The sequence below is a fragment of the Physeter macrocephalus genome, unplaced genomic scaffold (assembly GCF_002837175.3).
Source record: "Physeter macrocephalus isolate SW-GA unplaced genomic scaffold, ASM283717v5 random_512, whole genome shotgun sequence".
In the NCBI taxonomy this organism is placed as follows: Eukaryota; Metazoa; Chordata; class Mammalia; order Artiodactyla; family Physeteridae; genus Physeter; species Physeter macrocephalus.
Genome location: NW_021146007.1, coordinates 26985 through 38851, shown reverse-complemented (window position 1 = coordinate 38851; position 11867 = coordinate 26985). Strand labels below are relative to the sequence as shown.

Below are 11867 nucleotides of genomic sequence, written 5' to 3'. Positions count from 1 at the left end.
AAACAAAAAAGAACTTGTCAAGGCATAAGTAACATTTTTAAATGCAGCAGTGGAGTTTGTTACAGAAAAAGAGTAATAAAATGCAATGTCCTTTGTTCACTTGCAGATGTTTTCCTTCTTTGAGGAAATAAAGGGGAAAATGCTCAGCTCTGCCTTGATTCAGGAGCACCTGACCAGCATCGCACAGAGAGACGTCCATCCACATAATAGGATTTGCTAGGATGTGAGAGTCAGCAATGACTTGGAGAGTTGGGCCTGAGCAACTGCAAGAATGGGGAAGACGGCAGGTAGACGTTTGGGAGGAGAACTTGGGCACTAGTTCAGTTTGGGACATAGTAAGCCTGAGATGTCTATCAGACATCCAAGTGGAAATGTCATGTAGATGATTGATCACAAGTCCGGAGATGTCAGTTAAATGCCTCTCAGCTCCAAATCCACCTTTCGGTGCCTGCTCTGTGATAATGGAGCTAAACCCTGTAAACAGTTTTACTTTGCCCTCTGGCATGATATTAAGTTTTCTCAGCAGAGTGCCCTGGCAGGACACTGCAAGAAGAAAGGGTTTCTTTTCCTGACTCTGGTGAACTCTTCTTGGCGGTCACTTGCTCTGTGCATCTACAGAGCTTGACTCTTGCAGTGGGTGACAGCCAAAGCCAGCTCCTGGCAGGTGCAGCACCAGACACCCCGTCGTGGATGGCTTCCTTCAGTAGCCTTTTGTGCAGCTTTGCCACAGGTTTCAAGGTACAGCACCAAGCAGCCGACAGCTTGCCCGGCACACAAAAGGGCCAATTCCCAGCGAGTCCCACCAGAGCAGCAGCTGAGCAAACTTCTCCACCATCCCATGAACCACAGCTGTTCCCTCTCCAACCAGGTCTGGATCTCAGCCCTAGGGTGTGAATGGGGGTCCCCTCTTCCAGATTTGTTCCCTCCTTGGGCTCTCTATCTCAGCCCTAGGAGTAATGGCTATTCCTCGTAGCTGCTCTTCCTGTATTCTTCCAAGTCGCCTTTATTCCCGGCTAGCCAATCCTCCATTACTCCAGTCTGCTGTGATAATTATATGAAACTGTCCCGGCTCAAATTACCGTGTGGTGTCTGTCTCCCGACTGGTCCAGACTGATGGCGATCACCGGAGAGGTCCAGGCAGGAGATAAAAATTTGTGAGTTGTCAGCACATAAAGGCTACTGAAGAGCCATGAGATCACCATGGCAGTGGGCCGATGAAGGAGCGAAGGAAAGAGAGGACACTTCAGCATCAAAAGGTCAAGAGAAAAGGAGGGATTCACGTAAGAGACCAAGAAGAAGCAACCAGTGAGGTAAGAAGAAAATCAGGAGATTTTCCTGGAAACCAAATTTTAAAAGGATATCGAGGGACTTCCCTGGTGGCGCAGTGGTTAAGAACCCACCTGCCAATGCAGGAGACACGAGCTCGAGCCCGGGTCTGAGAAGATCCCACACGCCGCGGAGCAGCTAAGCCCGTGCGCCACAACTACTGAGCCTGCGCTCTAGGGTCCGCGTGCCACAACTCCTGAAGCCCGCGGGCCTAGAGCCCGTGCTTGTCAACGAGAAGCCAGCGCAATGAGAAGCCCGCGCACCGCAGCAAAGAGTAGCCCCCGCTCGCCGCAACTAGAGAAAGCCCGCGCGCAGCAATGAAGACCCCACGCAGCCAAATAAATAAAATATATAAATAAAATTTTAAAAAGTCTATCGAGGAGGGATCGATCAGCTATATCAAATACTGCTGACACATCAAGTAAAAAAGGAGAATGGGAATTGAGCACAGGAGTTCGTTGATGACCTCGACAAGATCATTGAGAGCAAAAGCCTGATTGGAGTGGTTTTAGGAGAAAATGGGAGGAGAACTGGAGACAGAGCATATCAGTGGCTCTTTGGGGAAGTTTTGCTGCAAAGAGAAGCAAAGAAATGGATGGCAGCTGGGGTTGGGGTGATCAGGAAGTAAAGTCCAGAGGAAGAAATCGCATGTACGTATGGTTATGAAATGGTACGGTGGCAGAGGAAGAACTGCTGATCTGGCGAGAACGGGGAGGATTTGCTGGAACCACATTCCTGAGGTGGGGAGACGGGCTAGGAGCGCAAGTGGGAAGAGAGCTGCAGTTGAGTCTTTAGGGGGTGACCTAAATCGAAAGTCGAGGGTGAACATGGAAATTAGGTCTAGGTGGGTCAGAGCGGGAAAACGTCAGCTGTGAATGTAACAGGACCGTCAGAATCAAAGCTGCGTTTCTAAGCCTTGCCTGCAGGTAAGTGTGATCAGGGGGCTAAGCCCTAAGCCAAAGTATGTGAGGGGGACATTTGTGTGAAACTTGGGGTCATGCCCTTAAAGAGAAGGAACACGTTCTCCCACGTCCTTTTCCCTGCCGGCTGGAATGCAGACACAGTGTGAGCCATCTAGAACCATCCAGACAAAGACAACTTCCTAGGGAAGATGGAGCAACCAGGTGAAGGAACCAGGCCCTGACTACTTGGCTGAGAACACCCACCATTCCAGCTTCGGCTGTTACGGAGAGAGAAAGCTACTCTTACCTTGTTTAAACCTCTGTTATTTTGAGCCTCTGTTTTATACACCTAAACATATCCAAATGAATACAGAATTCCAAATATGCCCCAAAGCAAGGAGAAGTTGTCTTGGAGGCTAGCTTGGTCTCATCAGGATTTAACAACAGTTAGAAGCTAAAACAGCCCCTCAATTATTTTTTTTTAAAGTGAATCAAAGATGCAACCAGAAACTTAAACCATGTACAAAAATCTCTTCAGTCATAAAAGCAGTAGGAACTCTCAGAATTAGTGTGTAGAATCTACACATCTAAACCCTTACCAACTTCCCTGAGAAACTTCTAGGTGGCGTGATAGGACTGCAGACCTGGGATCCAGACGACAAATCTCTTCAGCAGTGAGGGGAGCATATGGAAAAGAGAATAAAAGTGGTCACTGACCTTGATCAGAGCACTTAGTAAAAAGTACGGCTCGTGGATGGATCTAGACACTGTCATACAGAGAGAAGTAAGTCAGAAAGAGAAAAACAAATATCGTATATTAATGCATATATGTGGAATCTAGAAAAATGGTACAGATGAGCTGGTTTGCAAGGCAGAAACAGACACAGATGTAGAGAACAAACGTATGGACACCAAGGGGGGAAAGTTGGCGGGGGGTGATGGTGGAATGAATTGGGAGATTGGGATTGACATGTATAAAATAGATAACTAATAAGAACCTGCTGTATAAAAAATAAATTAACAAAAAAAGCGTGGCTGTAGGTCTTGGCCAGCTGCACTTGAGTCTCCCCAATTCGAGCTTAGAAAGGGGTTGGGGGTTTGGAGCTGGCTGTCCAGGTCCCCCTTCCTGCACATCTCCTCGGGAAAAAGCAAGTTCTTGGATTATAGAAGAGGAGTAGGATGTAGACAAAGAATGGAAGGTGTGTTCATATATGTTGAACACATCCAGAACTGTCCCCAGGGTGACCCGGGCCACGGCTGGGAAGGCCCGACTGTATGTTCTGGCCACGTTCCTGGGTTCCTTCTTTTAGTTTTTCTTTTTCTTCTCTGAAGGAATTCCTAGACATTACAGGTTTACTTGGCTAATTACATAGTACTGTTGATACAGTATCACCTGGAAACCATTTACCATCTTCCCTCAGCCTCCTAATTGCATCACTTACTGTTGGGGCCAGGGGTGGGAGGAGAGGAAACCACCTATCTTGTTTCCTGGGAAGAAGAAAGTGAACGTACCAGAAAAATTAAGGAAACACTTGACCGATTCACTTTCTCCAATCTGGCCCACTCTACTCGTTTTTACAGGAGTGTGTATGTTATCATGGGGGTCGGACAAGCTCCATGAAGATTCATCACAAGCGGATTATTGTAAAAATTTTTGCAGAGCCAGAAAAAAAAAGCGGGGGGCGGGGGGGAGAAGTCGGGAGGAAAGGTGGGCAGCTGAGTAGAAGTGAAAATAATCAGATGTCCATGAACATGGGGGAACTGGAATGAACATGAAAGTGGGCTGCCCTCCAGATACACTGCTGAGTGCCCACTGGAACATTCTAGGGCAGAGTAAGACTACAAACCATTGTAATGGCTTCCTTTTTGGCATCTGTTTGTCGGAGTACCAACTCCTTTTAGACTCAACTCATATTTGTAAACGCTACAAAAACACAAAAGTGACCAGCTCACAATATTTTCTGCCCATCCTGGAGGGGGTAAAATCAAATATTAGCAATTCTATGTTGAAGACCAGTTCTGACCTTTTAAAAGCTCTTAGAATCTAAGATTAATTTTTCTGTTTTTTTCTTTTTTTTCTGGAAAATACTTTAAGAGACTATCAACTAGCTCACTGACTTGAAGAAAGGAAGGAATTATTCATCTAGTTCCTGCTTTAGGGATGAGGCAACTGAGCCCTAGAAAGACGAGAGGATTTAATTCTCCTCAAGTCCAGCAGGAAATAAGATGGAGCGGGTTTAGAGGTCCAAGTTTCCCCTTCTGGCAATGCGCTCCGTCTTCCCTCGGGTTGTCTGGCTGATGAGTGATCGTGATGAGTTACAAGCAATAAATTCCTTCTGTGCTGGTAGGAAGGAGCAGGGAACAAACAGGTTGCTTACAAGGCTGTCACTTACAAGGCTGTCACTTACAAGGCTGCTGAAATCTACAAAGGGAACAGTAGGAGCAGTTCTGGAACCCTGGCTGTCCATTAGAGTCACCTGCAGAGTTAGGACTGGGTCCTCGGTCAGGTGAGTTAGATCAGAGCCTGGGGCTGATGGGAGGACCCAGGGTATCTATTTTGTGAAAGCTCCCCAAGTGATTCTAAGATGAAGCCAGGGCTGAGAGCCACCGTCTAGAGCTGTGATTCTTAACGGGGACGGATGGAAGACAGCCTCACCTAGGGCCATGATACAGTGCGAGTGCCTCACACTGGTCTGGAGGGCTCGGGGGGCTTAGGCCCTGTGTATCCAGGGTCTGGGGTGGGACCAAGGATTTGTGTTTCTAACAAGCTCCCTGCGTGATGCAGCTGAGCCAGGGAACACACTTTGAGAATCGCTGCTCTGCAGGTAACTTTTCCAAGTTATATGTATGTATATAGGTAAAATTCATATATATGTAAAATATATATAAAGTATATATGTATGAATGTGTGTGTATATATATATATATATATATACACATCTGTCCCTAGCCCAAGAGTCGCCTGTACCCCCTAGAATGGACTTGGGGAGCACAGGAGGGGTAGAGAACAGTTCTGACTAAAAATCCAAGCAAAAATGATCACAGAGCACAGAACTCCCATCGTAGCTGGTGCACTCTCTCAGGTGTCCTGCAGGAAAACGTCGCCAACTAGGAGCCCAGAACATAAAAAGCAGAATTGAATGCTGATTCTATTTCTTTTCTTAGCTGAAAGTCAAGTCTCTTGAAGCTCACCCTAGACTAGAAGTAGTTAACTTTTGGGAAACAGTTCTAAAAAGGCTATAAATGGTCTATTATCAGGCATCAAGGGAAGCCAGCAAGGGCTTTATCTAAAAAAACCCATCTCGCCAGGAGATTTGGGCCTTTTGACCTCCGTGGGGCTTGTCCTGACTCCTTTTCTTCACCTTATAGGGTAACTGCCAGGACCTCAGTCACAGACTGAGGTCTGAGAGCAATCTGATCTCAGAGGAAAGGCAGCAGTGAAATGAAAACACAGTGGATGTGTGATCACCCCCACAGCGCTCTGAATATAACAGCCAGGCCTCTGCGGCTCCCTGGATTCTCCAGCTCGAAGATGAACCATGCCAGGGCCGGGCAAGGCCCCGATGGCTCGAAGAAATGATGTGTGAGCTGGTAAAAATCTGATCGAGGGGACATGGAATAGAGTTCATGAATGGATGGACAGACAGTGCTGGCAATGGCGGGGGCGGGGGAAGGGCAGGGCCTGCACCAGGAGACCTTCCAGAGAAGCAGCCGTTAGTAACTAAGTAAGAAGTCGAAAACTGAAAAGAAATCTCCAATGAACTTGTAAGTTCAGAGCCGTGCCTCACCACACCAAAGCCTCCTTCCGTGAAGTGTTGGAATGCAGATGTATGCAGTGACACGGCAAAACCCTCCAGGAAGGGACCGGACATGGGAAGATCCTTATCTCCAGTACAGGCACGTCACAGACAGGACCCTACTGATGAGGGTCTGGACAACCTCCCAGAGCCAAGCTACTTGAATGTGGCAGGTACGTATGGAGGCTTTTAAAACTGAGAGTTTAAGTGCTTTCTTCACAGGGAGAGACAAGAATTTGGTGTCACAGTAACTTTTCCAGGTGACTAAGGTAAGTGTCTGACTCAGTGCCCTGAGTCCGTCTGTAGCCAAGGCAATACTTCCCATGGACCTGATGTGATGCGATGGCCCAAGGCTCTGGGAGCATCTGCCTGGGGTGACAGTTCCAGGATGCTGTACTCTGGACTAGCTTCTGCTCTCTCTGATCTGAACTGCTCCAGAGTCCACAGACCAATGGAAGTACATTAAACCCTACGGATACCCCACATGGTGCTGAATTTCAGGGGATTCAACTTATCTGAACAGGCCACTGGTGAAAAGGCTTTTTCCGAGCCCTTTAGCTGGGTCAAGGACGTCAAAACGCCAGTGAAAACGGTCCAAGGAGGCATTAGCATAGACTTTTGGGGTTGTTTGTGACCAGGCTTGAATTGTTTGACGAGCCCTGGCCCAATTTCCACAAAGCTTTCAACACTGAGGATGAAAGACATTCCAGAGCTGAAAAGGATTATTCTGTCCTCACCAGCGCTGGGACTGTCAGTGGTGATGCAGCTGTCTGCTGACTCCTGACAGGCTTAGGAAAGAACCTTTCATCCACTTACATTCTGGTAACACCCATCCGTGGAAAGGAGAGCTTTTGTTTCTGAAAAGAAATGTGAACGAGAGGGCCCTGAATGGCAGCAAAGAGGCAAAAAGGAGTAGGGGTTTCAAGATGTCAGGCTGGCTGACCTGAAGGGAGGTAGGAGGAGGAGGTAGGGTCTGGGTCTGCAGCTCAATTACTTGGGGAGCTTAACATTTTTTTTTTAATTGTGGTAAAATATACAAAACATAAAATTTACCATCTTAACCATCTTTAAGTATGTGGTTCAGTGGGCCTCAGAAATTCACATGATTATGCAATCATTACCACCATCTATCGCCAGAGCTTAAAAAAATTTCAGTTAGAATTTTTCATGTAGATTTTTTTCCATACAGCCATGAAAAAGAATGAGGTCAATGTTACATGCTGATGTGGAAAGAGGTTAAAAATACATGAAGAAAAAAAGAGCAAGACCCCACAGTGTGTACAGTATATATAATATTTGTGTGTATGCTGGGATAATTTCAGGGAGAGGATACAAATTGTGGATGGCAGTTGCCTCTAGGAAGTGGAAATGAGGGTCTGGGATGGCAGGGATTTTAACTTTCATTGTATGATACCTCTTTGTACAGTGCGGGCTGTTGAATAGATGCCTGTGTTGTTCGCAGTTAAAAAATTTCCAGCTGCGTCTTCTGCCCCCAAATCAATGCAGGCGGTGGTGCAAAAATCTGCTTATGTTCAGATGGTCCCTTTGATACTGGTGCTCAGCTTTGTTTGGGAAACAGGGCTTTGGAGTAAGAACTTCCTCCAAAGGAAGACATGGGTTCGGACACCCAGAAGGGGCCTTCGGATTTCAGAGTATCTCTTTTAAACTAATTGTGTCATTATTTAAATCATATTCAATAACCATGGAAAAAGTTGATAGCTGAGAGTAAGGACCATGCTAAGGCTATTTCTGCCATACTCGGAGGTTCTCAACTTTTCTGTGCCTTGTATATCTTTGGCAAAATCTGGTGGAGCCCATGGATCCCTTTTTGGAGTAATGTGTTTAACCCCCGGAATACTGTTTTGAATGTATAAAGTAAGACACATATGCCTATAAAGTAACAAATTATATTGTTATATTTACCCCCCAAATTTTTAAAAGTTGTGATAGGGCAATGTACGGGCTTTTAACTGCAGTGTTAAATAAAAAGAGCTGGTTATAGTATAATGATTTCCATAATTTTAGAGCAGTGATGAGTGTGAATATTTCAAGATATCTGTAAAACCAGCGATAAGATCTGAAGGTGTATGTGATTCTTACTGGTGACAAAGTCACAGATACTGCTAATCCAACTGTAACTTGATGCTACAATTGAAGAAAATGCTAATTTCAGGTAGAGTTAGTGAAAATTAAGATGCACTTTTTTGGGTTTGGGTTTTTTCTTTCCATCCAAGTTCAAAGACTCCCTGAATCCATACTCTGGCCCAGCTGAAGGATGAAGGGAGGGTTCAGTGGACAGGGAGAGATTCCTGGTGGGGAATGAGAGCAGGCTGGGAAGGGAGGAGATGCAGCCTTAGAAGGGAAAGGTGTCTGCCTTTGCTTCCCCAGGCCAGGATGAGGAAGCGGGTCAGATACAACGCATGCTGGGTGATCAGGAAAACAGGTGGAGAGGCTCTCGTCACGTGACCTCCGCTCGGATGAATGGATAAAGGAAAGCAGGAAGGTGTCGTAAACAAGGAAGGGAAGAGCCTGGATTTCACAGGCAACCTGACGAGACCCAGGACAGATCCAAGGACTGAGCCAGGGGGACTCAAGACAGCAGAAGCCAGGGCTGGATGTAGCTGACAAGCACCCGCTCCTGCTGGGCGGGGCCTGCTCCCTGGGGAGACTTTCCCCAGAAAGGCTCCAGTGCAAAAGGAGAAAACAGATGGTAGCAACGGCCTGGTGGGCAGGGTCTCTGAAAGCTGAGGAGGGATGAGAGATTCTGTGTGTGCAGAAAAAAAGAAAAAGGCTATCTGGAAGATTCCTGAATGTGTCCAGGAGTCCCCGGAGGGGACTAAAGGACGGGGCAAAATGGCAGCTGGTGAATCCTTGAAAACGTCAGGTTTGGCGGTGGGGGGGATTGCAAATAAGAAAAGCAACAAGAAAGGAGGATGGGCTCAGGGTGCACTTGGGGTCTGGTGCTCATTTAACACGGAGGTTGGTATGGAAATTTTTCTAGCAAATGCCGACAGTTGGATCACTTTGAACAGCTCCCAAAGTGAGTCAGTCAGACTCTGCCAAGTTCTACAAGAATTCCTCCCTCGTGCCTTCTCATCCGCTCTCCTCCTCCTCATCCAAGCTGTCCTCAGAGCACAGATTAGGCCTGTCGGCCACAGAGGAACCGTGTTTCAGTTATCTCATGTAACATTTACTTATCTACAGAAACGTCCATATCTCAGATGCATGCCTCTGACCTTTCTCCAAGTTTTCTCCCCTCATCTCTTTTTTACCCTTGGCATGAATTTCCACTCTTGCTTCTCTCTGTGTCTCCCCTGCCCCGCCTTGACCCCAGTTCCCTCTCTTCTTCTTTTCCCCATCTCTTCCTGCTCACTTCTTTCTCGTGATACATGCGTTTCAGCATCTCACAGCTGCACTGATACGCAGCTGCTGGTCCCAGGCTGACTCTCTCTTCTGCTTCATGGTGGAGACCTGAGTGCCAAGTCAGATGCCTAAGCCCAGATGCCTAAGCCTGATGCTCCAGGCTCCCTGTTAGCCACCACACCCCAGACCAGCAGCCTCAGAAGGCCTAGAAAGACAGCGGGGGCTCTGGTCTTGCTTCCCTCCCTCTAGTTTCACTAGCTATTATGCCTGCTTGGTCTTTGGTTTTGAGGGGTCTGGAGTGAGTCACCATCCCCAAGGCACCCTCAAGCAGCTTTGGTCTGGCTTCGGCCTGATTTAGACCCCCCCAGGGCTCTTTAAAAGGGAGGTAATGACTTGGATAGGGGGTGTTTCAAGACTGGGGACTTCCTAGGGCCTCGTATGCTTTGTGACGTGAACCCCACCTCTGTTGCAGCCACTCACAGCCCTCTTAGGGTTCCTCCTCCCCAGGGTGTCCTGCTTCCAAGGTGCCCGTGGCCAATGATGAGTGGGTCAGAGACAATGGGACTTCGGTACATGTTCACCCCAGACGGTAATTCTGGGACTGAGCCCCATCAATATACAAATCATCCACCAAGAAAGGAATGAGTCTGCAATTGTCCAAGAAGTTGCTCCTAAAGTTAGCCTTTCATTTTCACTTGTGGCTAAAGGGAGACTTTGGTTTGACCCAAGGTGATCACAATCTGTGTAACATTAGGAGGGAAAGGTGTTCCCTTCGTTAGGATATTTTTGGAGGAAGTCCAACAACCACCTTAGATATGACTTCATCTTGTAGAGCTGTGCTTGGACCACAGCAATGCTGCAAAGGCTGTCCTAGCTCAGGTCATCTCTCAGGAATTTACCCAGCAGATGGAGACTCAGAGATAGGATTCAAAAGGAAGCCTGACCTTGAATGAACAAGGTGAAGAATTTTGAATGTTTTGCATCAGCTTGTTTGTAGAGGTTTTGGCCCAAGTAAGCTGTCACGCTGTCTAGTTGGTTGTGACATGGCTCAGCTCTATGAAGTGGCGTCTGTTCCATTTCTGTCCTCTACACTTCCTGGCCAGCCTTCCAGCAGGGGGCACTGCTACTGACAAGTGCATGTAGGGACTGCCTAGGACTATCTAAGGAGAAGGATCTTTTCTGCTCAGGCACGATTAAGGTCAATGTGTGTTGATAAAATGGGAGCATACAACTTAGAGTGAGGTGAAATTATTATTCTTTCACTTGTATACAAAACTCTGCACACTTTGTAGATGTGTATTTCATTCTCATACCAATTGTAGCAGTCATTTTATCCTTCACGTTGTATCACCCAGACTTGTCAAAATAGGTGCTAAAAATGCACAAGATAAAAGAAGGAGGTGAAACCGGAAAATGGTCCTGTGTATCTGTGTGTGTGCGTGTGTATGTGTGTGGTGGGGTGGGAGAGTGGCGAGGGGGTAGACCGGCATAGGAGACGTAGATTCTTCTTCGTTTGACCCATAAACTATTGATACAGCCTGAATGACTTGCGATGTAATTGCAACTGTTCCTTTTAAACGGTTCAGAGACTACGAAAGCAATGCGATCATATCCTGTAATTTAGTAGGACAAGGCATAATCCCCGGTTTACATAACAAGAAATGAGCCTAAATTGAGAGAAACCAGCATCACAAAGAGATTCCAAATCTGTGAAGGAACAACTGGATTGAAAATGTACATAAATGCTCAGGAGCGTGGAGTCTTCCATCAGGGGTTGGCTGGCAGGCCACTTGGCTGGAAGAAACTAGAGAAATGGACCGCATCGCAACCATATTTTACATTTGGGCAAGTGGGGCTTTCAGCTCTGACAAAGCTCTCTCTCTCACGGCCTTCTTCAGAACCGATCTTAAGGTATGAGAATGGTATGTGTGCATTGTCATAATCCATGTGAATGCAGGGATTTGCTGCAACTTTGAATGGACAGGCTGCGTTCTGAATGCACTAGCAAAGACAGCAGAGGGTGGAAAGGAAAGACCAGCCCATCCATGAGAGACTTCATCCATGCAAATCTCAAATTCGGCTGAGCTCAGTCCAAGATGGTGGCTCTTAAACACCGCTAAGAACGACGTAAGCAAAGATGCTCTTCTAAAGAGGCAACTGAGCCTGTTTGAACATGTCTTATAGGGCTTGGTGGGAGGTGTTAGGTTAAGAACCTGATATAATAGAGAATTCTAAAATGTGCTCCCCAATCTAAAGTCTATGTTATCATCTTTGTCTGGACTGGGCTTTCACACACACACACACACACACACACACACACACACACACACACCCCAGATGCACCACCATCATTCCCACCCCCATTCTTAATTCAGATCCCACAAACTGGCCAGCTACCTAACTCATCAGGTAGAGCACCCAGGTATAATAAACAGGAAAACAGCTGCAATTACATCTTCTCTTCAGTCTTTATTTGCTA

The 11867-nt window shown here is 46.8% G+C and overlaps 1 long non-coding RNA gene across 3 annotated transcripts in view; it reads left to right on the top strand.

Moving 5' to 3' along the window:
• Positions 1-5562: 5562 nt before the first annotated feature.
• LOC114485206 (uncharacterized) overlaps positions 5563-11867 on the top strand; it is a 28281-nt gene continuing 21976 nt past the window's right edge. For all 3 annotated transcript variants that reach the window (XR_003678684.2, XR_003678683.2, XR_003678681.2), the window contains exon 1: positions 5563-6198. This is a non-coding gene — a long non-coding RNA (uncharacterized lncRNA). The remainder of the gene's footprint in view (positions 6199-11867) is intronic.